This window comes from Schistocerca gregaria, chromosome X, assembly GCF_023897955.1.
Source record: "Schistocerca gregaria isolate iqSchGreg1 chromosome X, iqSchGreg1.2, whole genome shotgun sequence".
Classification (NCBI taxonomy): domain Eukaryota; kingdom Metazoa; phylum Arthropoda; class Insecta; order Orthoptera; family Acrididae; genus Schistocerca; species Schistocerca gregaria.
This window is the reverse complement of record NC_064931.1, coordinates 75,607,397-75,633,189: the sequence shown is the minus strand read 5'-3', so window position 1 is coordinate 75,633,189 and position 25,793 is coordinate 75,607,397.

Below are 25,793 nucleotides of genomic sequence, written 5' to 3'. Positions count from 1 at the left end.
TTACGTCTGTTTCCACTACAGTCACAGGAACTAATCAGACGCACAACAGCCGGTTTGCAATCATTGTTGTAGGCTTTGGTTGCTGTTTCTCAGTCATCCCGACAGAAAATATTTTTCACGCCTATTTTCAGTCACTGTTCTGACCCACAGATTCTCCTCATATACTTACTTGCAACAGTACATAACTTTGTCAGTTCCATACTGTGGCAATCAACGTGGTAAGCAATACGGGACACCTGTAATGCTGTCTTTGAAAGTGATTTGGCGTTGCCTTCCTTCGTCCTCTACAGGGCGTCAGGTGTGAATTTGTATGTGTGAATGAGTGATGATGGCTGGTTGCGCAATGCAGTGTTGTAACATTTGTTATGGACGCATGTGAACTGAAAGAAAGGAGAATGTAAACATTTTGTTGGCTCGGAGCTCCTGTCAAATGGCAACAATCGGTCCTCTTAATGTGCCTGCGGATGGACAGAGTTCCATAAACCATACACTTGACGTCACTCAAAGAGACAGCATGGAGAAATTTATAACAACACCCAGTAAAGTGGTGCAATTTCTGACGGTGAGAAACTTATGCCTCACACAGGGATAAGTCCCTGCAGTCGCACTATTCATCTGTGTCCTCGGTGGCTCAGATGGATAGAGCGTCTGCCCCGACCCAGTCCTGGTCGGGGCACACATTTTCAGCTGTCCCCATTGAGGTATATCAACACCTGTCGGCAGCTGAGGGTTTCAGTTAATTATCATTTACTCTAGAGAAGCTGCACGGTCATTAATGGTATCTGTTCTTTCTATCATTTACTATCTTCAAATAACAATACACATTTTAACGGCGTTCTACTAATACTAAAAACACGAATACAGTGGGATAACAACCGTTAATGTAGGTGTTGAAACTTCTCGCAAAAATCTCCGGGTAACGTGTTAAAATGGAATGGCGAGGCTGCCGGAATGTGCTGTTGTGGTGTATACACCGCGAAGTGGGACCCTGACGCAGTTCTAATCACCGTAACCCTGTATCTACGTCATATAACACTGGGCCGAGAGGAAATATAATTGATTCTAGTATCGAAGGTCTTGTCTTATTGCTGCATAAAACGACCAAGTACCGCACGAGAGCTCCACACCAATTCCGGCAATTTTAGCTCGTTCCTCACTTTTTTCCGTTGAGTTTCAACGTCATAATTAACTAGCGTTATATCGTCATAGTTGTCTTTTCATGTGATATTGAACACCGTTAAAAAAAGTATATCGCCCCATTAGGGAAACCCATACTTACTTCAGTATTGCGGTTGATACAAGAATTAAGAATATTAACTGCAGCACAAAATCCCGTAACATTCTGCGTGCTAGCATTCGCTGAAAACCTTTTTCTGCAATTTCCTGTATATTACGGGCTAGTGGTTTGTGAGCGGAGATTAATGCCCGGTAGCGTGCCGGATGTGTTCCATCGGGTTCAGATCAGGCGAATTTGGTGCCCAAGACGACAACTCGAATAAGTGACAAGGCCCAAAAACCACTGTATCACGTTTCTGGGCTTGCGGCACCGACAGTTATCTTGCTGGAAGATCTCATTGGCGTCAGGGAAGACATCAACCATAGAAGGATGCAGGTGGTCCGTAGTAATATTCACGTAATCCGCAGCTGTCATAATGAAGTCAGTTACTACCACAGGTCGCATGGAAGCCCAAGTGAATGTCCTGCGTAGCACATTAGTGACACCGACTTGGCGCGGCGCATATCTTCTGCAGCCATTCTCATCGATGACAGAGTATCCGGTCAAAGAAATCGACCTGGAGAAACAGGAAACGTGACTGATACGACCAGGCGACGGACTTCCATTCATCCACGGTCCAATCTTGATGATGCCGTGCCCACTGCAATCGAAACTGACGATGTTGGTCAACGAGGGACACGTAGGGTTCGTCTGCTGCAGAGCTCCTTGCTCGACATCGTGCACAGAACGATCTGCTCCGAAACATTGTGACTGTAGCAGCACCGTACTCTGTCGTCCTACCTGCCACAGACTGCTGTCATCCTCCTGTACAGAGCGGGCAAGCGTGCAGCCTGCCTAGATGTTCAACAGCTTATCTTCTGCTGCTGGTTACACAGAGCTCCAACCTTATTCCATAGATGCTCAAGGCAACAGCACGCTAAAAGCCGACGATCTTCGCAGCTTCCAAGATGCTCGTTCCCAGTCGAAGGGACCATAATAGTCTTCCTTTACCAGTGTCGTTATGTCAGTGGGTTTCCTCACTTGCGGCTCATACCGCCGCTACAATCATTCATCATTCGTCTCTGATTCCTGTAGCGTATCACGTGCCCGCAAACTCGTGGTGGGCAGCAGTCGTAATGTTTTGGCTCATCAGTGTACTATACAGGGTGAGTCACCTAACATTACCGCTGGATATATTTCGTAAACCACATCAAATACTGACGAATCGATTCCACAGACCTAACGTGAGGAGAGGGGCTAGTGTAATTACAAACATAAAAAAAAAAAAATGCACGGAAGTATGTTTTTTAACAAAAACCTACGTTTTTTTAAATGGAACCCCGTCAGTTTTGTTAGCACATCTGAATGTATAAACAAATACGTAATCAGTGCCGTTTGTTGCATTGTAAAATGTTAATTACATCCGGAGATATTATAACCTAAATTTGACGCTTGAGTACCACTCCTCCGCTGTTCGATCGTGTGTATCGGAGAGCACCGAATTACGTAGGGATCCAAAGGGAACGGTGATGGACCTTAGGTACAGGAGAGACTGGAACAGCACATAACGTCCATATGCTAACACCTTTTTATTGGTCTTTTTCACTGACGCACATGTACATTACCATGAGGGGTGAGGTACACGTACACACGTGGTTTCCGTTTTCAGTTACGGAGTGGAATAGAGTGTGTCCCGACATGTCAGGCCAACATATGTTCAATGTGGTGGCCATCATTTGCTGCAGACATTTGCAATGTCTGGCGTAATGAATATCGTACACGCCGCAGTACATCTGGTGTAATGTCGCCGCAGGCTGCCACAATACGTTGTTTCATATCCTCTGCGGTTGTAGGCACATCACGGTACACATTCTCCTTTAACGTACCCCACAGAAAGAAGTCCAGAGGTATAAGATCGGGAGAACGGGCTGGCCAATTTATGCGTCCTCCACGTCCTATGAAACGCCCGTCGAACATCCTGTCATGGGTCAGCCTAGTGTTAACTGCGGAATGTGCAGGTGCACCATCATGCTGATACCACATACGTCGACGCGTTTCCAGTGGGACATTTTCGAGCAACGTTGGCAGATCATTCTGTAGAAACGCGATGTATGTTGCAGCTATTTGGGCCCCTGCAATGAAGTGAGGACCAATGAGGTGGTCGCCAATGATTCCGCACCATACATTTACAGTCCACGGTCGCTGTCGCTCTACCTGTCTGAGCCAGCGAGGATTGTCCACGGACCAGTAATGCATGTTCCGTAGATTCACTGCCCCGTGGTTTGTAAGACCCGCTTCATCGGTAAACAGGTAGAACTACAACGCATTCTCTGTTAATGCCAATTGACAGAATTGCACTCGATGATTAAAGTCATCACCATGTAATTGCTGATGTAGCGACACATGAAACGGGTAAAAGTGGTGACGATGCAGTGTGCGCATGACACTACTTTGATTCTGTCCACCAGCTCTCGCAATGTCCCGTGTACTCATGTGTGGGGTTCATGGCAACAGCAGCTAACACACCAAATGCACCCGCTTCTCCTGTGACGGGCCTGTTACGGACCCGTTTGCGTGCTACGACCATACCTGTTGCATACAGTTGGCGGTAGATGTTTTGCAATGTGCGGCACGTTGGATGCTCTCTGTCCGGGTACCGTTCTGCATACACCCTTCAGGCTTCAGCTGCCAAGCGTCAACTTTAGGTTACAATATCTCCGGATGTAATTAACATTTTACAATGCATCAAAAGGCACTGATTACGTATTAGTTTATATATTTAGATGTGCTAACAAAACTAACGTGGTTCCATTTAAAAAACATACTTCCGTGCATTTTTGTATGGTTTGTATCAAACAATTACTCTAGCCCCTTTCCTCACGTTCGGTCTGTGGAATCGGTTCGTCAGTATTTGATGTGGTTTACGAAATATATCCACCGGTAACGTTAGGTGACTCACCCTGTATATAGGGCGAATTACCTAAAAATTTCACCTCAGGTATTACGGAATTGGAAAGTGCTGTTGTTGTGCGGTTTTCACAAAATGGGTGGTAGGCAGGGGCTCGTATTGTTAGCCAATCAGCAGACTGTAATAATACTTAGAAAGTGTACGTTTTGTACAAACAAAATTTTTTTAGAAGGAACAATGCCTATTGGCATTATCAAACTAAAAGTAGGGTAAATTAGAATGTCAGTGATGTTTGTTCCACGATTCGAGTGCGAGTCGTTTGCGAACCATCGTATTTTGAAAAGTTCCCACACCGACACGTGTACAATACCTGTGGTGGCAACACTAAAGAGCAACGTAAGTGCATACACTAATTATGGGGATTCTGACCAGTAACGAGACAACTGACCGTTACAAGTTGTGTTGAGAATGACCACCGGCAGCGGCAGTACACGATTCCAGTGTGTTATGGAACGATTGCTGCATGTGCTAGCATTTCAGCGGAGATGTCCGAGCAGGCTGCACCATGCGTCGTTGCATGTCATCGGGTGTAGTTGGTATGTTCTTGCAGACAGCGTCTGTGACCTTTCCCCACAGAAAATGTCTACAGACGTCAAATCCGGGGAACAGGCCGGCCGAAGTACAGGCCCTCTGCGTCCAATCCAACGATTTGGAAACCATTCGTGAAGACATACTGTAGTACTTGGTGCAGTACGGGCTGGACAGCCATCATGTTGGTACCACAGGTTCCTCCTAGTCTGCAGAGGAAGGTCTTCCAGCATCCGCGGAAGATGGTCTACTGGAGGCTGCGAGACTTGTGCACCTTCCGTGTTTCGTCTATCAAAAATATGACTGAGTTTGGTTCACTAACGCACACCACACGTTTACACTCCATAGACGCTGACGGTTCACTTGTAGAGGCCAATGGGGGTTATCAACAGGCCAGTAGTGCATGTGCCGGAGGTTTACCTGGCCATGACTGGTAAATGTGGCTTCATCACTAAACAAGGTACATGATACGCCTGGAGTATCCTGTCTGAATGCGCACGTACTGACATTAACACGATTCTTATAATATTTTCCATGCAACTGTTGATGGAGAGAGATGTGATAGGGATGGAACCCGTGGCAGTGGAGAATGCGTAACATACTTGCCTGACTTTTGCAATTTTCTTGTGCGATTGCGTGGAAGCTAACGTGCGGATCAACTGCAACAGCAGCAAGAATATTAATTTCCTCCTCTTCTGTCGTCCCTTGTTTCGTTCTGTTACTTTGCCTAACTGTCACACTACCACTTTCACGTAACTAGTTGAAGGGGTTGATAAATAATAGCCAAGATCGTTGACGTGCATTGGGACCGTACAAGAACGAAATGCTTTCTTCCTACACTTTCCATACACGATGAGCATATCTGCTTTTTCTCCAATGGTAAATCCCGTCGTCCACTCACGACTACTACTTGGACTCTAGGAACGCAGAAGCTCAAACATAACAACATGGTACGTAGCAACTAAGCAGGTGAATGGCACAAACAAGTGTCGTAAACGACTCGGACTAGAGTGCTGCAACAGACAACACTGCTATTCTAATTTACCCTACTTTTAGTTTGTTGATGTCAATAGGCATCGTTCCATTTAAAAAGTGTATGTTTGCACAGAAATACACTTCATATATATTATTACAATCTATTTATTGGCTAAAAATGCGAGTCTCTGATTATCATTCCACTCTGTGAAAAACGCTCATCAGTAGCACTTTCCATTTTCGCAATGTTTGCGGTACAAATTTTAGGTGATCCACCCTGTGTATATGACGAATAGAAGCTAGAGCAGGCTGCCACACAGAATTTCAACGCAAATTTTTCGGATAGTACTGCTTGAAACGACACTATTCAGAAACTACAGGTTTCCTGGGGGTGAGCGCACAGCTTAACTATAAGCGCTCCATCTGAGATTAAAAAAAAAAAAAAAAACAAATCTAAGTGTTTCGTCTTCTAAACTTGTGATTTTAGCTGCCTTTTACTGCCACCAAGTAAAGTACGTGCCTAGGCGGGAGAACTCTACTGTGTTCTACTTTGAAGGAAAATAGAGTTTTGAGTCTACATCTACATCCATACTTCGCAAGCCACCTGACGGTGTGTGGCGGAGGGTACCCTGAGTACCTCTATCGGTTCTCCCTTCTATTCAGAAAAAAACAGAACACGTAGTACAGTTTTGATATGTGGTACATTATTCTCTGTGGAGATTTAAGAAGAAACAGAAATATTCTGAACAGAATGCACGTCAAGTAGTTCCGCACAGAATGTACCATCCTTCCTGCAGGCCAACATGTCACGTGTTTGTTTTCAGCAGCAGCGTACACAAGATGCATCTTAAGTTCCCGTACGAAATGCTAGAACGAGTAGACGCTACCCGATATGTGGTGATGTAAATAGGAATCCGTGGCCCGAGAATAACCATTTCCGTGATACTAGAGCCAAATTGAACAACAGTTTTACGTTCTCGCGTGTGGGGTGGCTGAGACAGTGATATTGGATTACAGTGAACTGTATTTGGAGCTTTTTTAACCAGTTAAATAATACGGTAATAATGCCTAATGTTTTCTACCCATGCACGCACGCACCTTTGTGTATTAACATGTAACCTACACAGCCACTGTCGGTATGTATCTCGTTACAGTATTTATTCAGCGGCTAGCGTTCTGCTTTATATCTGAATTAGATGAATATAAATGACAGTTACGGGACTCACAGTAAATTAGTGTCTCTCTACCGACCAACAAACGGAGGAGGGAGGCACATATTGTTTTAGCACGGAAACCGTTCGTACTCGGAGGTGAATATCTATCCAGCTCCCTCTATACATACCATGGATTGCTAAAAGGAAGTTAGAAACTTTAGAATTTGATATTGTGGGACTGGTCTGTTAGAAAAAAGAAATAGACTAATTTTCTCTCTTTTACAGTATAACGAAGCTTGCTGCTGACTTTCCTTTGACAGCACTGTATCCTTCAAAGCTCCTCAGTAGCCCACCCCACCTTTTTATTTTTTTATTGAAATCTAATTCAGTTCTCGAATTATTGCTGTTTGACTGAAATGCGGTACAGTATATATAGCGATTTTTGAATGTCCGATTCACAGAGGCAATAATGAAAAATGAAAGTTCGCGAACCACTTTGTCTATATTAATTGTAGACCGATAAGTGTAATCTGAGCGAGCACTGTTTCATACCTGCGAACGAAACACAACCCCCCTCCTCCCCGCCTCATAAAAACGATACACGGCGAAGCATACTTCAGTGGTGCAGGGCTACAACACTGACAAAATGAAAACGAATACTATTCTAAACGTTTTTTTTTACGTTGTCAGGACAGAAATGATCTGCTGGACAATTGGCATGTTACATTACTGGCCATTAAAATTGCTAGACCAACAAGAAATACAGATGATAAACGACTATTCATTGGACAAATATATTATACTAGACCTGACATGTGATTACATTTTCAGGCAATTTGGGTGCATAGATCCTGAGAAATCAGTATCCAGAACAACTACCTCTGGCCGTAATAACGGCGTTGAAACACCTGGGCATTGAATCAAACAGAGCTGCCCATGCAGCTCCAACACGATACCACACTTCCACACTTCCACACTTCATCAAGAATAGTGACTGGCGTATTGTGACGAGCCAGTTGATCAGCCACCATTGACCAAACGTTTTAAGTTGGTGAGAGATCTGGAGAATGTGCTGGCCAGTGCAACAGTCGAACATTTTCTGTGCCCAGAAAGGCCCGCAACATGCGGTCGTACATTATCCTGCTGAAATATAGGGTTTTGCAGGGTTCGAATGAAGGGTAAAGCCACGGGTCGTAACACATCTGAAGTCTAACGTCCACTGTTCAAAGTGCCGTCAATGTGAACAAGAGGTGACCGAGATGTGCAACCAATGACACCCCATACCATCACGCCGGGTGATACGCCAGTATGGCGATGACGAATACACGCTTCCAATGTGCGTTCACCGCGATGCGACCATCATGATGCTGTAAACAGAACCTGGATTCATCCGAAAAAGTGACGTTTTGCCAATTGTGCACCCTGGTTCGTCGTTGAGTACACCTTCGCAGGCGCTTCTGTCTGTGATGCAGCGTCAAGGGCAACCGGAGCCACGGTCTCCGAGCTGATAGTTCATGCTGCTGCAAACGTCGTCGAACTGTCGGTGTAGATGGTTGTTGTCTTACAAAAGTCCTCATCTGTTGACTCAGGGATCGAGACGTGGCTGCACGATCCGTTACAGCCATGCGGATAAGATGCCTGTCACCTCGACTGCTAGTGATACGAGGCAATTGGGCTCTAGTACGGCGTTCCGTATTACCCTCCTGAACCCACCGATTCCATATTCTGCTAACAGTCATTGGATCTCGACCAACGCGAGCAACAATGTCGCGATACGATAAACCGTAATCGCGATAGGCTACACTCCAACCTTTATCTAAGTAGGGAACGTGATGGTACGCATTTCTTCAAGTTACACGAGGCATCACAACAACGTTTCACCAGGCATCGCCGGTGAACTGCTGTTTGTGTGTGAGTAATCGGTCGGAAACTTTCCTCATGTCTGCGCGTTGTAGGTGTCGCCACCGGCGCCAACCTTGTGAGAATACTCTGTAAAGCTAATTATTTGCATATCACAGCATCTTATTCATGTCGGTTAAATTTCCCGTCTGTAGTACGTCATCTTCGTGGTGTAGCAGTTTTAATGGCCAGTAGTGTACTAATATTTCTTGAGCCACACGCGATGGGACAATTGGTCTCTTTTGTGGGCAAAAGTCAAAACGCAGCTATCACCTCTCAGAATACTAAAGATTAACTGAAGGTGATGGATACAATACTCTAAACACTTGTATTTCACAGTAATTAATAGCAAAAAAGTCAGTGTTTCACAATCAAAATAGCAGGAATTGTTGCGAGCAACCAGATGCTGATAAAGTCACATCAGAGAACTCAATGACATTAAAACTCATTTTCCAGTCGTACCACAAAACAGACACCAAGCTCCGGCTACCCGAGTTTCTCCACTTGTCACTCGTCCTGCGCACAGTCATCGAACTGTAAACATGACTGTATTAATCTGCTGTCGCAGCTAATCCGCACATCAGTAGCAGACAAATAGCGCGAGAATCAGGAATCTCAAAAACGTCGGTTTTGAGAATGCTACATCAACAGCGATTCCACCTGTACCATATTTCTATGCACCAGAAATTGCATGGCGACGACTTTGAACGTCGTATACAGTTCTGGGACAAGAGAAATTACGGGACGATGACAGATTTCTTGTATGCGTCCTATTTAGCGACGAAGTGTCATTCATCAACAGCGGTAACGTAAACCCGCATAATTTGCACTATAGGGAAACGGAAAATCCACGATGGCTTCGACAAGTGGAACATCAGCGACCGTGGCGGGTTAATGTATGGTGCGGCATTATGGGAGGAAGGATAACTGGCCCCCACTTTATCGATGGCAATCTAAATGGTGCAGAGTATGCTGATTTCCTACGTAATTTTCTACCGATGTTACTAGAAGATATTTCACTCCATGACAGAATGGCGATGTACTTCCAACGTAGTGGAAGTCCGGCACATAGCTCGCGTGCGGTTGAAGCGGTATTGAATAGCATATTTCATGACAGGTGGATGGTCGTCGAAGCACCATACCATGGCCCGCACGTTCATCGGATCTGACGTCCCCGGATTTCTTTCTGTGGAGAAACTTAAAGGATATTTGCTATCGTGATCCACCGAAAAGTTCCGGGCGCTCAGTCCGAAACCGCGCGACTGCTACGGTCGCAGGTTCGAATCCTGCCTCGGGCATGGATGTGTGTGATGTCCTTAGGTTAGTTAGGTTTAAGTAGTTCTACGTTCTAGGGGACTGATGACCACAGATGTTAAGTTCCATAGTGCTCGGAGCCATTTGAACCTTTTTGAATCCACCGAAAACACCTGACAACGTGAGTCAGCGCATTGCCAATGCATGTGCGAACATTACGGAAGGCGAACTACTCTTTGTTGAGAGGAATGTCGTTACACGTATTGCCGAATGCATTGTGGTTGACGGACATCATTTTCAGCATTTATTGCATTAATGTGGTATTTACAGGTAATCACGCTGTAACAGCATGCGCTCTCTGAAATGATAAGTTCACAAAGGTACATGTATCACATTGGAACAACCGAAATAAAATGTTCAAACGTACCTATGTTCTGTATTTTCTTTTAAAAAAACCTACCTGTTACCAACTGTTGGTCTAAAATTGTGAGCCATATGTTTGTGACTATGACAGCGCCATTTATCACAAAGCAAAAAAAGTGGTACAACTAAAACCTTCATATTTCTTTACGTACTTCACGAATATGTAATAAAAATGGCAGTTTCTGTTTTAAAAAAAACGCAGTTGATATCCGTTTAACCTATGGCAGCGCCATATAGCGGGCCAACTATAGCGCCATCTTGTTTCCTCCTTCAACAAGACAAATGGCTCTGAGCACTATGGGACTCAACTTTTGTGGTCATCAGTCCCCTAGAACTTAGAACTACTTAAACCTAACTAACCTAAGGACATCACACACATCCGTGCCCGAGGCAGGTTTCGAAACTGCGACCGTATCGGTCGCGCGGTTCCAGACTGTAGCGCCTAGAACCGCTCGGCCACCTAGGCCGCCCGAGGAAGACAAGTTTCGTTCTTTGTAGTTTTTTCGTTTGACGCTTATTTTGTGAGATATTTGGCCCGGTCACTATCAATGGACCACACTGTATACACGTTACTGTGAATGTATGGAGAAGGCGTACGTGTATCACTTAGCGTATTCACTCTGATGTATCTGTCAAGTTTAAACCGTTAAAGTAGGATAGATATTACTCAGAAGAGAATCGACACTGGATAGTGCTATTTAGACCCTTATCCTTCTTATCAGCTTTAGCGATTATCTGAAGCATCATTAGTGGGCTTAATTTTACGCTGTTTTTAACAGTACCATCATGGTACAGGTAAATCGTGTGAAATACAGATTCGCATCAATTTATGTAATATATGAAGAGATGATGGGGATTGAAAGGGTTGGGGGGTCGAGATTGGGAGGATTGGAAGAAAAATAACAGTGTGTCAGATACACAGCAGAGGAGAAAATTCTTGTAGCATTGCACCTAAATGTGTTGGGTACGTACACTGATAAGCCAAAACATTACGACCGCTGCCCACCGCGACGTTGAATGCCGCCTGGTGGCGCTGCGGACACGTGAAGCGATAACAAAACTATGTGAGAGGAGGAGACACGGAAGAGCGATCACCCTAGCGAAAATATGGGCTGCAAGGGGGGAAATCCGTTGAGATAACCATCTTCGACACATGGCAGATTATTGTTACCCAGAGCCTGTGAACGAGTATCTCGAAAACGGCGAAGCTGGCCGAATGTTCACATGCTACTGTCGTGAGCATCTACGGGAAGTGAAACTACCACTAATCGCTAAATGAAACTCTTAGCAGAACATGGGGTTTGGAGGCTTGTCTGCTCTGTGTCGTCTCTGCCGAAAGGGCACAATGTTGGTGCACGAACAAATGATTCGGATGACACCTTTCATCGCACACTGTTGAACATGGAGCTAGGTCGCAGTCCATCCCTACGTGTTTACATGTTGGCCCAACGACATTGTCAGTGACGACTGCAGTGGACACGGGATCATCAGGATTCGACCGTCGATTAATGGAAACGTGTCGGCTCTTCAGGTGAATCACATTTTTGCAACACTAGGTCGATGGCCGTCTCCACAAACGCCGTCATCGATGTGAAAGGGGGCTCGAAGTATGCAGTACACAGGCTGGTGTGGGCAGTAGTTTGCTATGGGAGACATTCTCCTGCGCTTGCATGGGACCTGTGGTAGTAATCGAAGACACGCTGATAGCTGTGAACCACCTGCATCCCTTCTCGCTTCATGTCTTCCCCGACAGCGATGTCATCGTTGAGCAGTATAATTGTCTGTGCCTGGGAGCCAGAACCTTTCTGCAGTGGTTTGAGGAGCATTATACTGAACCCACTTTGATGTCTCGGCGACCAAATTCGCTTGGTATAGATCCCATGGAACCCGCCTGAGTGACTATCAGGCTCCATCACCTCGTACGCATATCAGCGGCCCGTTATTACGCGAATTACGTGACCTGTGCGTAGACATCTAATGCCACATACCTCCACGAACCTACCAACAAACTGTCGGCTTCCTGATACTCAGAATCAGTCGTTCCAAAGAAGGACAAATTAATCAGGTGGTCATAATGTTTTAGCTCATCAGTGTAGTTAGTGGACGTTATCATTAGCGTGTTTTAGAGCAACAAAACTAATGAAGTGTTACCGTCGCCATGTACAGCAATTTTAAAAACCCGTGCTTGACACCTTTTAGTTATACAAAGTGAAATCAGAGCGAAGTATCATATTTGCAATGAAGAAGAAGAGCGTAATCCAAAGTGACACTACAGCAATTCAGTTAAGAATTGCCGCAGTTCGAAGCTCATTCAGGGCTGATGAAACAGGCCACTGACAATAACTTACGCGCTCCTGGAAGACAAATAGCCTTCATCGCGCTGCAGAGCAATTAAGTGGTCGTTTTAAAATTTAGTGGTCTTATATAGGGGCTTAAGTGGGTGACCAGATATCTTTCCTCTTCACTTACGAACAGCTACAGAGGCACGGTTGAACTTCAGCGAGATAGTTGGTGCAGTGCTCTGACACGACTCGCATTCGTGAAGAGCAGGAGTCAAATCTCTGTCAGGTTATATCACTCTAGGTTTGCCTTGGTTTCCTTAAATCACTCTAGACGAATGCTGGGATACTTCCTGCAACAGAGCCACAGCCATTTCATTCCCTCTTCTTTGTAAAAATGTGCTATTCCTTCGTTTTTGATGACCTTGACGTAGACGAAAGATTTGTCTATAACCTCCCTTTCTTGTTACCTAGAATGTGCATTAACTTCAGTTGTTGCTGTGATCGTAATCTGTTTTTCCCTTGTTTTACATTCTCCCCTCGTTTGGGACTGGTAAGTTTCCTCTCCTGTGTGTATTGGCAAACGAGGAAGCAAGCTTGTGTTTGCACAGGCATAGCGGGTCCTTAAATCAAGGACGGGTGGCGTCAAAGACCATGCGACAACCCTCATCCGGTGTTTGAACTGTTGTCAGTCTATTGATCTCAAGTATCATGTTAACCTCCCCTTCGCTAGTGCACTTGGCTGCGCCGTGCATCTTTCCATGTAAGCTGTAGTTCACGGTTTGTCTTTGTATTTGGTTACTGGATAGATGTAATTCTTCCTGTCTCCGCGAGTTGACACCACAAAGAAGAGAGACTCAAATAGCTTGTTAAACCTATTAGATGCCCTTGAGGTAAGATGTAGGAAGATGTAGGATCTTATGCATGAAAGGATCGCTGCAGCGAATCTTTCTTTCCGTAAAACAGGCTTAATGACTCGTGTGGTATCAAGTGGCCGACAGCCACTGGTGTGTGTGTGTGTGTGTGTGTGTGTGTGTGTGTGTGTAGCAGTCATGGCTATGTTGCGCATCAAGTAATCCAATTGTACAAGTTTCATCAGTCAGTTCAGTACTCTAGGAGTGCACATAAAGATGTGTGATGTGATGTGTGTCAACTGGTGAAAAGACTTGTCAATGTTTGATTATTTACTGTAAACAGTCGCGACCGATAAATATCGAGGGACATCCGTTCTAAGCGATATAGCGTGGAGCGACTACTCGAACTGACGGATACCAAACAAAAATTTGTTGGAGTAATCCTGTTGTTGTTGTGGTCTTCAGTCCTGAGACTGGTTTGATGCAGCTCTCCATGCTACTCTATCCTGTGCAGGTTGCTTCATCTCCCAGTACCTACTGCAACCTACATCCTTTTGAATCTGCTTAGTGTATTCATCTCTTGGTCTCCCTCTACGATTTTTACCCTCCACACTGCCCTCCAATACTAAATTGGTGATCCCTTGATGCCTCAGAACATGTCCTACCAACCGATCCCTCCTTCTTGTCAAGTTGTGCCACAAACTTCTCTTCTCTCCAATCCTGTTCAATACTTTCTCATTAGTTATGTGATCTACCCATCTAATCTTACGCATTCTTCTGTAGCACCACATTTCGAAAGCTTCTATTCTCTTCTTGTCCAAACTATTTATCGTCCATGTTTCACTTCCATACATGGCTACACTCCATACAAATACTTTCAGTAAAGACTTCCTGACATTTAAATCTATATTCGAACAAATTTCTCTTCTTCAGAAACGCTTTCCTTGCTATTGCCAGTCTACGTTTTATATCCTCTCTACTTCGACCATCATCAGTTATTTTGCTCCCCAAATAGCAAAACTCCTTTACTACTTAAAGTGTCTCATTTCCTAATCTAATTCCCTCAACATCACCCGACTTAATTCGACTACATTCCGTTATCCTCGTTTTGCTTTTGTTGATGTTCATCTTATATACTCCTCTCAAGGCATTATCCATTCCATTCAACTGCTCTTCCAAGTCCCTTGCTGTCTCTGACAGAATTACGATGTCATTGGCGAACCTCGAAGTTTTTATTTCTTCTCCATGGATTTTAATACCTACTCCGAAATTTTCTTTTGTTTCCTTTATTGCTTGCTCAATGTACAGATTGAATAACATCGGGGAGAGGCTACAACCCTGTCTCACTCCCTTCCCAACCACTGCTTCCCTTTCATGCCCCTCGACTCTTATAACCTCCATCTGGTTTCTGTACAAATTGTAAATAGCCTTTCGCTCCCTGTATTTTACCCCTGCCACCTTTAGAATTTGAAAGAGAGTATTCCAGTCAACATTGTCAAAAGCTTTCTCTAAGTTTACAAATGCTAGAAACGTAGGTTTGCCTTTCCTTAATCTTTCTTCTAAGATAAGTAGTAAGGTCAGTATGCCTCACGTGTTCCAGTATTTCTACGGAATCCAAACTGATCTTCCCCGAGGTCGGCTTCTACTAGTTTTTCCATTCGTCTGTAAAGAATTCGTGTTAGTATTTTGCAGCTATGGCTTATTAAACTTATTGTTCGGTAAATTTCACATCTGTCAACACCTGGTTTCTTTGGGATTGGAATTATTATATTCTTCTTGAAGTCTGAGGGTATTTCGCCTGTCTCATACATCTTGCTCACCAGATGGTAGAGTTTTGTCAGGACTGGCTCTCCCAAGGCCGTCAGTAGTTCCAGTGGAATGTTGTCTACTCCGGGGGCCTTGTTTCGACTCAGGTCTTTCAGTGCTCTGTCAAACTCTTCACGCAGCATCGTATCTCCCATTTCATCTTCATCTACATCCTCTTCCATTTCCATAATATTGTCCTAAAGTACATCGCCCTTGTATAGACCCTCTATATACTCCTTCCACCTTTCTGCTTTCCCTTCTTTGCTTAAAACTGGGTTTCCATCTGAGCTCTTGATGTTCATACAGGTGGTTCTCTTATCTCCAAAGGTCTCTTTAATTTTCCTGTATGCAGTATCTATCTTACCCCTAGTGAGGTAACCCTCTACATCCTTACATTTTTCCTCTAGCCATCCCTGCTTAGCCATTTTGCACTTCCTGTTGATCTCATTTTTGAGACGTTTGTATTCCTTTTTGCCTGCTACTTTTACTGCATTGTTATATTTTCTCCTTTCATCAATTAAATTCAGTATTTTTTCTGTTACCCAAGGATCTCTACTAGCCCTCGTCTTTTTACCTACTTTATCCTCTGCTGCCTTCAGTACCTCATCCCTCAAATCTACCCATTCTTCTTCTACCGTATTTCTTTCCCCCATTCCTGTCAATTGCTCTCTTATGCTCTCCCTGAAACTCTGTACAACTTCTGGTTCTTTTAGTTTATCCAGGTCCCATCTCCTGAAATTCCCACCTTTTTGCAGTTTCTTTAGTTTTAATCTACAGGTCATAACCAATAGATTGTGGTCAGAGTCCACATCTGCCCCTGGAAATGTCTTACAATTTAAAACCTGGTTCCTAAATCTCTGTCGTACCATCATATAATCTATCTGAAACCTGTCAGTATCTCCAGCGTTCTTCCATGTATACAGCCTTCTTTTATGGTTCTTGAACCAAGTGTTAGCTATGATTAAGTTGTGCTCTGTGCAAAATTCTACCAGACGTCTTCCTCTTTCATTTCTTTGCCCCAGTCCATATTCACCTACTACGTTTCCTTCTCTCCCTTTTCCTACTACCGAATTCCAGTCACCCATGACTATTAAATTTTCGTCTCCATTCACCATCTGAATAATTTCTTTTATTTCATCATACATTTGTTCAATTTCTTCGTCATCTGTAGAGCTAGTTGGCATATAAACTTGTACTACTGTAGTAGGTGTGGGCTTCGTATCTATCTTGGCCACAATAATGCGTTCACTATGCTTTTTGTAGTAGCTTACCCGCGTTCCTATTTTCCTATTCATTATTAAACCTACTCCTGCATTACCCCTATTTGATTTTGTGTTTATAACCCTGTAGTCACCTGACCAGAGGTCTTGTTCCTCCTGCCACCGGACTTCACTAATTCCCACTATATCTAACTTTAACCTGTCCATTTCCCTTTTTAAATTTTCTAACCTACCTGCTCGATTAAGGGATCTGACATTCCACGCTCCGATCCGTAGAACGCCAGTTTTCTTTCTCCTGATAGCGACATCCTCTTGAGTAGTCCCCGCCCGGAGATCCGAATGGATCCCAAGAGGACGCCATCATCATTTAATCATACAGTAAAGCTGCATGCCCTCGAGAATTTTAAGGAAGTGTAATTCATTCAGGAATGTCGTCGCATAGGAGATTCGTTCAGATGTTTTAAAGTATTGTTCGTCAGTGGGAATTCGTGAGCACAGTGCTCGTAAAACATTTTTGATAAAAAGCCAAACTGACATTGTGGATCGGTACTTCGGACCACCTATGGCGCGATTTTATTATTAGCTAATTGGTAACCTACATAAATTAGTGGGTTAAGAGCCCCCAATAGATTAGCTATACTAAGAGCGCGGTAAGTTGGCCTCCGGCCCCCACGTACTGACCGTTAAAAGTTGACCCCAGTCGGTATACTTTTTGTATGGACTGCTCTGTCTCTAAATTTCTGCCGCCCTCAGCAACCACAAAGTTGCGAGTCCGTAATTGCCTGGCGAAGTGCTGCGTTGTCCGTGCCAGCGGATGATTAATTGATTGATAACAATAATTTTACTTACAGTCAAATGCATTATGCACTACAAGACACGATCACAAATGTTTACTAAATGTTATGAGTCTCGTTTTCTTCTACTCATTCCGTTGTATTACAACAGCGTTAATTTAATTACATATTCCGTGCTCCAAATACGAACAGCATGTGAAGATAACCGTCTCTGTAACGCACATTCACAAACTGTGTTACTTCTGCGTCAAAATGTATACCGCAGCAGATGATCGGTGCAAGATGCCCACGGACGGCGGTTGTAAGTACCGGCAGTTGCGGATTAAGCTCGTCGGAGGCCCAGGGCGCTGAAACCAAATGCGTCCCAGGTCTGCATAGAAATTGCTGTACTTGCAGTGTACATTTTGTAAAAAAACGATTACTAGTCCATAGATGTAATGGCTGACAAAAAAGAACAAGTATTTAAAATGTGTGTACTCCACGCCCCAGTAATTGTGTAACAAAGGGGTACAAGCGACGTGTGCCACAAAAATGAGATAAGTGAATGTAGAACATGGTAGGGCGTGTAAAATTGTTGTGGCGAGAGGATACAAGTGAAATCCCACTCTGTGCTGCTCCACGGCGAACGAAAAGAGAACTAGTTACAAGATTTCACAAGACAACTGCGTTCATGTAAGGCTACAGTGATTTTTTATGTTGTATATCATCTGAAAAAACTTTTTACGATACACAAGAAGAGGGAAGTTACCTAATCCGTGTGAAATATTTTTGGTAATGGGTATGCATAAAGGCTATTCTTTCTTATTTTGTTTCATTATTGTAAGCCACAAAACGTATGGTGTTCATGTAGCATTACAGAAATGTTTTTATAGCTCTAAATAACAGTTTAATGATAAATTAATTATAACAACTAATAATAACGCATTACAGAGATTACATAAATCACAGTCTTCTTATTTCACGATATTCTGGAAGCAAAGGGGTACAAGTACATACAAACTTTTACGAATCGTGATATAAAAGTGATCGTTTATATTAACCTGTAATTCCAATATCCGAACAGAAAAATTCTAGAAAGTATTTTTTGTCTAATATACAGAACAATTGAAATCCCATTTTTCAATCTCTAGATGACTCTGAAACTTGTGAAATTTTGCTTAAGTTATTTCAAAAGTACAAGGAGTGTGCTTGTACACATTCGCTTCTGACCCCCTAAATTGTAATATTCACACTTGAAGATGTAGATGACAAACTTAATATACGTATCAGCATTTACCATATAAACCATCGGATGGAGTGCAAAAGAATAATAAAGCATAGAATAAGAAAACTATCTTTAATTTTGTATGTCTTGAAATAAAGCTTGTACAGTTGCAATGTCAGTTACTTTCGTAACCACAGTAACATTAGTTATTATTGATATCATTATAGTTTATGTTATCGTGCCTTTATTTTGCGGAAATTCACAATAACCTCGTTGAAATCTATTTACTTTTAAATTTTTCTTTCAGTTGATAAAATGGACAGAGGAGCTAATCGTTCTTGTTTCGTCGTAGAGCGAAGATAAATTTAATTAGTTTAACTGAAAAAAATTGTCGCATGATGCGACTGATAGACAAATGACCAAGAAGTAAGTGGTGTACAGAGTAATGATTCACTGAAGCTCCATTTAGCTATAAACTGATGGATTCCTTGGACTGTCCATCTAGCACGACGACCACACTGATACCTGTTGCATGTAGATGCCTACGATACTTTATGTTCTGCAGCACCTGCCCCCTGTCAGACTGATCGTAAATTTCTACCAGCTTCTAACTGCTGCAGACAGAGATTTTAATGTAGAATAATTGCGTCTTGCAGACAACGAGTTATCATTCTACAGTTTGTAAGTTTCATCTAACATTTTTCACAGATTCTAAAAATTTTGAACACACTCATTGAAAAATGCCATGGCCTGACAGTACACTGACGGAAAAAAATAGCAACACCAAGAAGAAATTGTGCAACATTCACGAAAGTTGTTAGGCGTGTTTCTACATCTGCAAGATGACGTTTATTTAAAGTTCGCACCAGTCGCCTAAGACTGGCGCCAGTAGCGCCCCTACGAAGATGCAAGTCAGGTTAGATACAAATGCAGGATGTAAAGGTAGTGTGAACTTTAGTTACCTTTGAGATTGGACGTGGTGAGTTGCAGTTAGTCAAGAATGTCTTCAAGACTGCCAATACGCTATTATCAACTTCTCACTGAATTTGAGCGAGATCGTTTAATAGGACTACAAGGAGTTGGATGTTCCTTCTGCAGTATTACGGGAAAACTTGGCAGGAATGTAGCCACTGTACATGATTGCTGGCAGCGGTGGTCACGAGAATGTATGACCGCAAGAAGACCGGGCTCCGGACGGCCACATGGCACTACCGAGTGGGAAGACTATCGTATTCAGGGTAGGGTTCTTGTGCATCGTATTGCACCTGCAGCAGCAATACGGGCAGCAGTTGGCACCACAGTGACACAACGAACCGTAGCAAATCGGTTACTTCAAGGACAGCCTTGTAGCGTGCATTCCACTGACCTTGAACCAGCACCATTTGCGACTGCAGCGGTGTGAAGCAAGAGCTCATTGGAGGGCAGGTGGAGGTCTGTCGTGTTCTTTGATGAACTCTGGTTCTGCTTCAGTGGCAGGGATGGCCCTATACTGGTTCGAACGAGACCAGTTGACGGCTTGCAACCAACCTGTCTGTGTGCTAGACACACTGCTCTTAGACCTGCATTTATAGTCTGGGTGCGTTATCGTATGACGGCAGGAGCGCTCTCGTGGTTATCCCGTGCACCCTGACTGTAAATTTGTATTTGCACATGGTAATTCGACTTGTTGTGTTGCCATTTATGAACAGCATTCTAGGGGGTGTTTTCCAACAGGATAACGCTCTCCCACATACCGTTGTTTTAACCTAACATGCTCTACAGAGTGTCGACATGTTTTCTGGGACTGCCCGATCACCAGATACATCTCTAGTAGAGCATAGATGGGACATCATCGGACGATAACTACAGCGTCATCCACAAACAATATTAACTGCCCCCGTATTGACCGACCTAGTGCAACGGGCATAGAACTCCGTCCCACAAACTGACACCGGGACATGTAAAACACCCTGCATGCACGTGTGTGTGCTTCCATTGAATTTTCTGTCAGTTACATCGGGTATTTGTGTACCATTATTTCACATGTGCAATGGCTTCTCTCTCTTACATTATCCTGTACCTTACAGTGTTAATCACTTCAATATGATGTTACCTTGTTTTTTCTTTCTTTGTTTTCGTCATCAGTCTTCTCACTGGTTTGATGCAGCTAGCCGCAAATTCCTCTCCTGTGACAACCTCTTCATCTCACAGTAGTACCTGCAACATACGTCTTCAACTATTTGTCGGGTGTATTCTAATCTCTGTTTTCCTCTCTCTGTTTACAGCTTCCTATAGTACCAAGGGAGTGATGTCTTAATATATTTCTTTCTTCGCCGATTCTTCGGAAAACTTCCTCATCCCTTACCGTATCAGTGCAGCTAATTTTTAACATTCTTCTGTAGCACCACATCTCAAATGCTTTGATTCTCTTTCTTTCCGGTTTTCTCAAAGTCCATGTTTCACTACCATACAATGCTATGCTCCAAACGTACATTATCAGAAATTTATTCCTCAAATTAAAGCCTATGTTTGTTAGTAGTAGACATCTCTTGGCCAAGAATGCCCTTTTTCCAATGCTAGACTGCTTTTTATGTCCATGCTCCGTTCGTCATGGGTTTTTTGTTCCCAAGGTAGCAAAATTCCTTACCTTCACGTACTTCGTGATTGTTGTGGTTGGCAGGAGAGCCAACCGTGTTTTTCTAAAGGAGGCCTAAATGCACGCGCCTCAGCTCACGCAGGCTGGCGTGAGGTCTGGAACATGACAAGGGAATTAGAATTGAGAAAAACGGACGTAGCTGGTGGAATACTTAGTTTTAATCTAATCATGGAGAACGTCGCTCTTTATGGTAGAAGATTCACAATATCAATAGTACGGATACTGGCGCCTTGCTAGGTCGTAGCAAATAACGTAGCTGAAGGCTATGCTAACTATCGTGTCGGTAAATGAGAGCGTAGAAGTCAGTGAACCATCGCTAGCAAAATCGGCTGTACAACTAGGCGAGTGCTAGGAAGTCTCTCTAGACCTGCTGTGTGGCGGCGCTCGGTCTGCAATCATTGATAGTGACGACACACGGGTCCGACGTATACTAACGGACAGCGGCCGATTTAAAGTCTACCACCTAGCAAGTGTGGTGTCTGGCGGTGACACCACAGTGATCACTAATCCTGATGTTAAATTTCTCGCTGTTCTCATTTCTGCTACTTCTCGTTACTGAGTCAATATCTGCTCCTGGGTATGCCTTACAATCCAGTACCTGATTTATGGATCTCTGCCTGACCTTGATGTAATTTAACTGAAACCTTCCAGTATCTCTCGGCCTTTCCCCCCTGCGGATCTGGGGGTTAGAATAGTCCCGAGGTATTCCTGCCTGTCGTAAGAGGCGACTGAAACGAGTCTCACACGTTTCGGCCTTTATATGATGGCCCTCTGTAGGGTTTGACCTCCATTTTTCAAAATTTTCCCGAAGAGCGAGCCAACTGGACATCATGTCCATCATGTGCTGAGACCTATCGCATCCCTGTTGACGTGAATCTGCACTTCTGCTCATTTTCCAACGGTTGTGCGAGGTCACCCTCCTGGGTGCGTATTTATCCATCAACTGTGCAGTATCGTTTTCTACGCTGAAGATAATAGTGGACTTGTTTGCTTGGTTGCACCTGATATCCAGCACGGCAGCCAGTCCGTTGTGGTGGGGCCGCCATGTACCCTGTTGTTTGTAGCCCCCTCACCACACAGGGATCGCTCTGCTGATGCCTGCGCCATTAACTCCCCACGTATGCTGACTAGTAGATACCCGTCAGCATGGGGCATCGGGACTCCTGGCAATGACCATCCTGCCAGGTGGCATTTGCTGGGGCTGGGTGGCGCTCTTGGGGAGGGCCCCTGGTCGGAGTGGGTGGCATCAGGGCAGATGACACTCGATGAAGCGTAGGACATTATCTCTTGCTGGTAGTTGAACACCAGCAGTCTCTAAGTGTTCACGGGACCAATTCAACGCACAGAAGTATGACCCCAAATCGTTCCCCTGTCTGGCCACACCATGGGAGGAACGTCAGGCTAAGGATGGCAGCGGATCTTATTCGCCCCAGTATCTTGTATGTTCGAGAGCTGATGGGGAATCTTTCATGAAGATTAAGCCTCAATGTTTTGTTCAGCATTTAGAGGAAAAGTTTGGGGAGGTGGAGGGCTTGTCCAAAATGAGATCTGGGTCATTCTTGATCAAAACAGCATCCTCTGCTCAGTCACGGGCGTTACTCACTTGTGACAAGCTTGGGGATATTTCTGGAGCCGTCACGCCCCATAAGAGCTTAAATATGGTCCTGGGTATCATAATTCACAGGGACCTTCTTTTGCAGGCTGACGATGAGCTGCGCGCCAATTAAGAGCAGCAAGGTGTACATTTCGTTTGGCGTGACCACCGGGGTCCGACGGATAATCAGGTTGCCACTGGTGCCTTCACCTTTTCCTTAGAGGGTGATACGTTACCCGAGAAGGTCAAGGTGATGGTCTACCGCTGTGATGTAAAGCCCTATACCCCTCCCGCAATGTGGTGCTTTAAGTGCTGGAAGTTTGGCCATATGTCTTCCCGCTGTACTTCCAGCGTCACATGTCGAGATTTCCGACGCCCATCACATCCCAATACTCTCTGTCAACTGCGGAGAGCACCATTCACCTTGCTCGCCTGATTTCAGGATTTTCCAGAAAGAATGGAAAATCATGGAGTAGAAGACCCTGGACATTCTGACCTACACTGAGACTAAGAGGAAATTTGAACGCCTACATCCTGTACAAATGACATCGTCTTACGCCGCCGCTACAACCGTTCTGGCACCTTCATCTCCGCCAACCCCAGGCACTTCTCAGAGCCGGAAGGCTACACCTGCCCCCTTGATGGTAGGGGCACCTCTCTGTGTGTAGACGACTTCTGCATTTCGTACTGCTCTACCAGTACTGGTGTTACTGAGTGGTGCCTACTGGGAGCCATCCACAAGACGCAGTCATGGGCTCTAGCCCACGGTTTCCAGTTTTTTGCTGCAAAGTCGTGTGTCATGCACTTCTGTCGGCGTCGTGCCGTTCATCCGGAACCAGAACTTTAACTTAATGACGATCCACTCACTGTAGTGGAGACGTATTGATTCTTATTACTGGTTTTCTCGCGACCGCTACGGTCGCAGGTTCGAATCCTGGCTCGGGCATCGATGTGTGTGATGTCATTAGGTTAGTTAGGTTTAAGTAGTTCCAAGTTCTAGGAGAATGATGACCTCAGAAGTTAAGTCCCATAGTGCTCAGAGCCATTTGAACCATTTATGAACTGGTTTTCGACGCCCGATTGACTTGGCTTCCTCACCTTCGTCAGATGAAGCGGAAGTGCTGACAGCACCTCAATGCCCTCCGCTGCCTGACCGACACCATCTGGGGTGCAGATCACTCTACGCTGCTGCATCTCTACAGAGCCCTTGTTCAATCCCGCCTTCACTATGGGAGTCTAGTTTATGGCTCGGCGGCGCCCTCGGCGTAGCGTTTACTCGACCCAGTGCACCACTGTGGCGTTCGCCTAACGACAGCAGCTTTTAGGACGAGTTCGGCGACCAACGTCCTCGTGGAGGCCAGAGTCCCTCCATTGCAGATATGACGTGCACAACTGCTGGCCAATTAAGTTGCACACGTTCGTAGTTCTCCTGCGCATCCGAATTACCATCTCCTTTTCCCACCCCCAGTTGTTCATCCCCTGCATCAGTGGCCCAGGTCAGGGCCTCCAATTGCGGTTCGTGTCCTATCCCTTCTTTCCGAACTGGAGTCCTTGCCTTCACCACCTATGCTTGAGATCCATTCTCGTACACCTCCATGGTGTACACCTAGAGCGCGGCGTTTTACATGGTCCTAAGGACTCAGTTAACACCGCAGCTCTCCGCTGCCACTTCCTCTCGATTCGTGACATGTACCGTGGCTATGAAGTGGTTTACACCGACGACTCGATGGCTGATGAACACGTCGGCTTAGCGTATGTCCATGGAGGACATACTGAACAGCATTCCTTGCCCGATGTGTGGCAGTCCTCCATGCAGGCCCCTCGCAGGGACTCTGTAGTTCTCTGTCGGCTCTGCATTCGCCACGCTTGGGTCGCACACGGCTACCTCCTGCGCCGTGAGGACCCACCTCAGTGTCAGTGTGACGCCCGGCTGACAGTAGCCCATATCTTGGTGAGCTGTCCTTCTTTGGCTGCCCTGCGACGGACTCTTCAGTTACCGGACTCGTTGCCATTAAATTTACCTGACAACGCCTCATCGGCTAATTTAGTTTTACTTTTTAACGCGACCGTTGATTTTATCATTCTGTATAAGTTTTCGTGCATGCCCAAGTCCCTTTGGATTCTCCACTCTAACGCTTTTAGGGTGGATGTTTTAATGTGTCGCAGAGTGGCTGGCTTTTCCTTTTTATTTTCCTGGTCGGCCTCTTGTTTTATCCGTTCTACCTGTCTCTTGCTTCTCACTGTGGTTTTCTTTTCCTGTTTCGTTCATAGTAGTGTTGGATGTCCTTCTGTCGTTCTCTGGTTCTTCTATTCTCCTGTTATTGTGCTGTACGTCTCCTTTCTTTTCTTCTTTCCCTTGTGTATTTATTTTACCGGGAACAAGGGACGGATGATCTGGCAGTTTGATCTCTCCCCCCCCCCCCCCCCCCCCCCCCCTCCTTCTCATCCTCCTCTAAACAAACCAATCTCCCGGCCTTTTACAAGTATACCTCCTCTCTTGTGATTCGTGAAAAGAGTATTCGCTATTACTAGCTGAAATTTATTGCAGAACTCAATTAGTTTTTCTCATCTCTCATTCCTAGTACCGTAAACTTTTACAGTAATCCTTACCCTACAGCCATATTCCAATCCCCCACATGTATTAGGTTTTCATCTCCCCTTACGTACTGAACTACCCGTTCAATATCCTCATGTATTTTCTCCTTATCTTCATCTTCGGCTTGCGACGTCGGCGTGTATACTTGAACTATTGTTGTCGGTGTTGGTTTGCTGTCGATTCTGATGAGAAAAACCATATCACTGAGCTGTTCACAGTTTCTGTCCTACCTTCCTATTCATAACGAATTGTACTCCCCTTATACCATTTTCTGCTGCTGTTGATATTGCCCTCATCTGATCAGAAATACTTGTCTTCTTTCAGTTTCACTTGACTGACGTCCGTAGGCAGAATGAGGGTGACTTCTTATGCCGGAAGTCTTCGGCCGCCATTC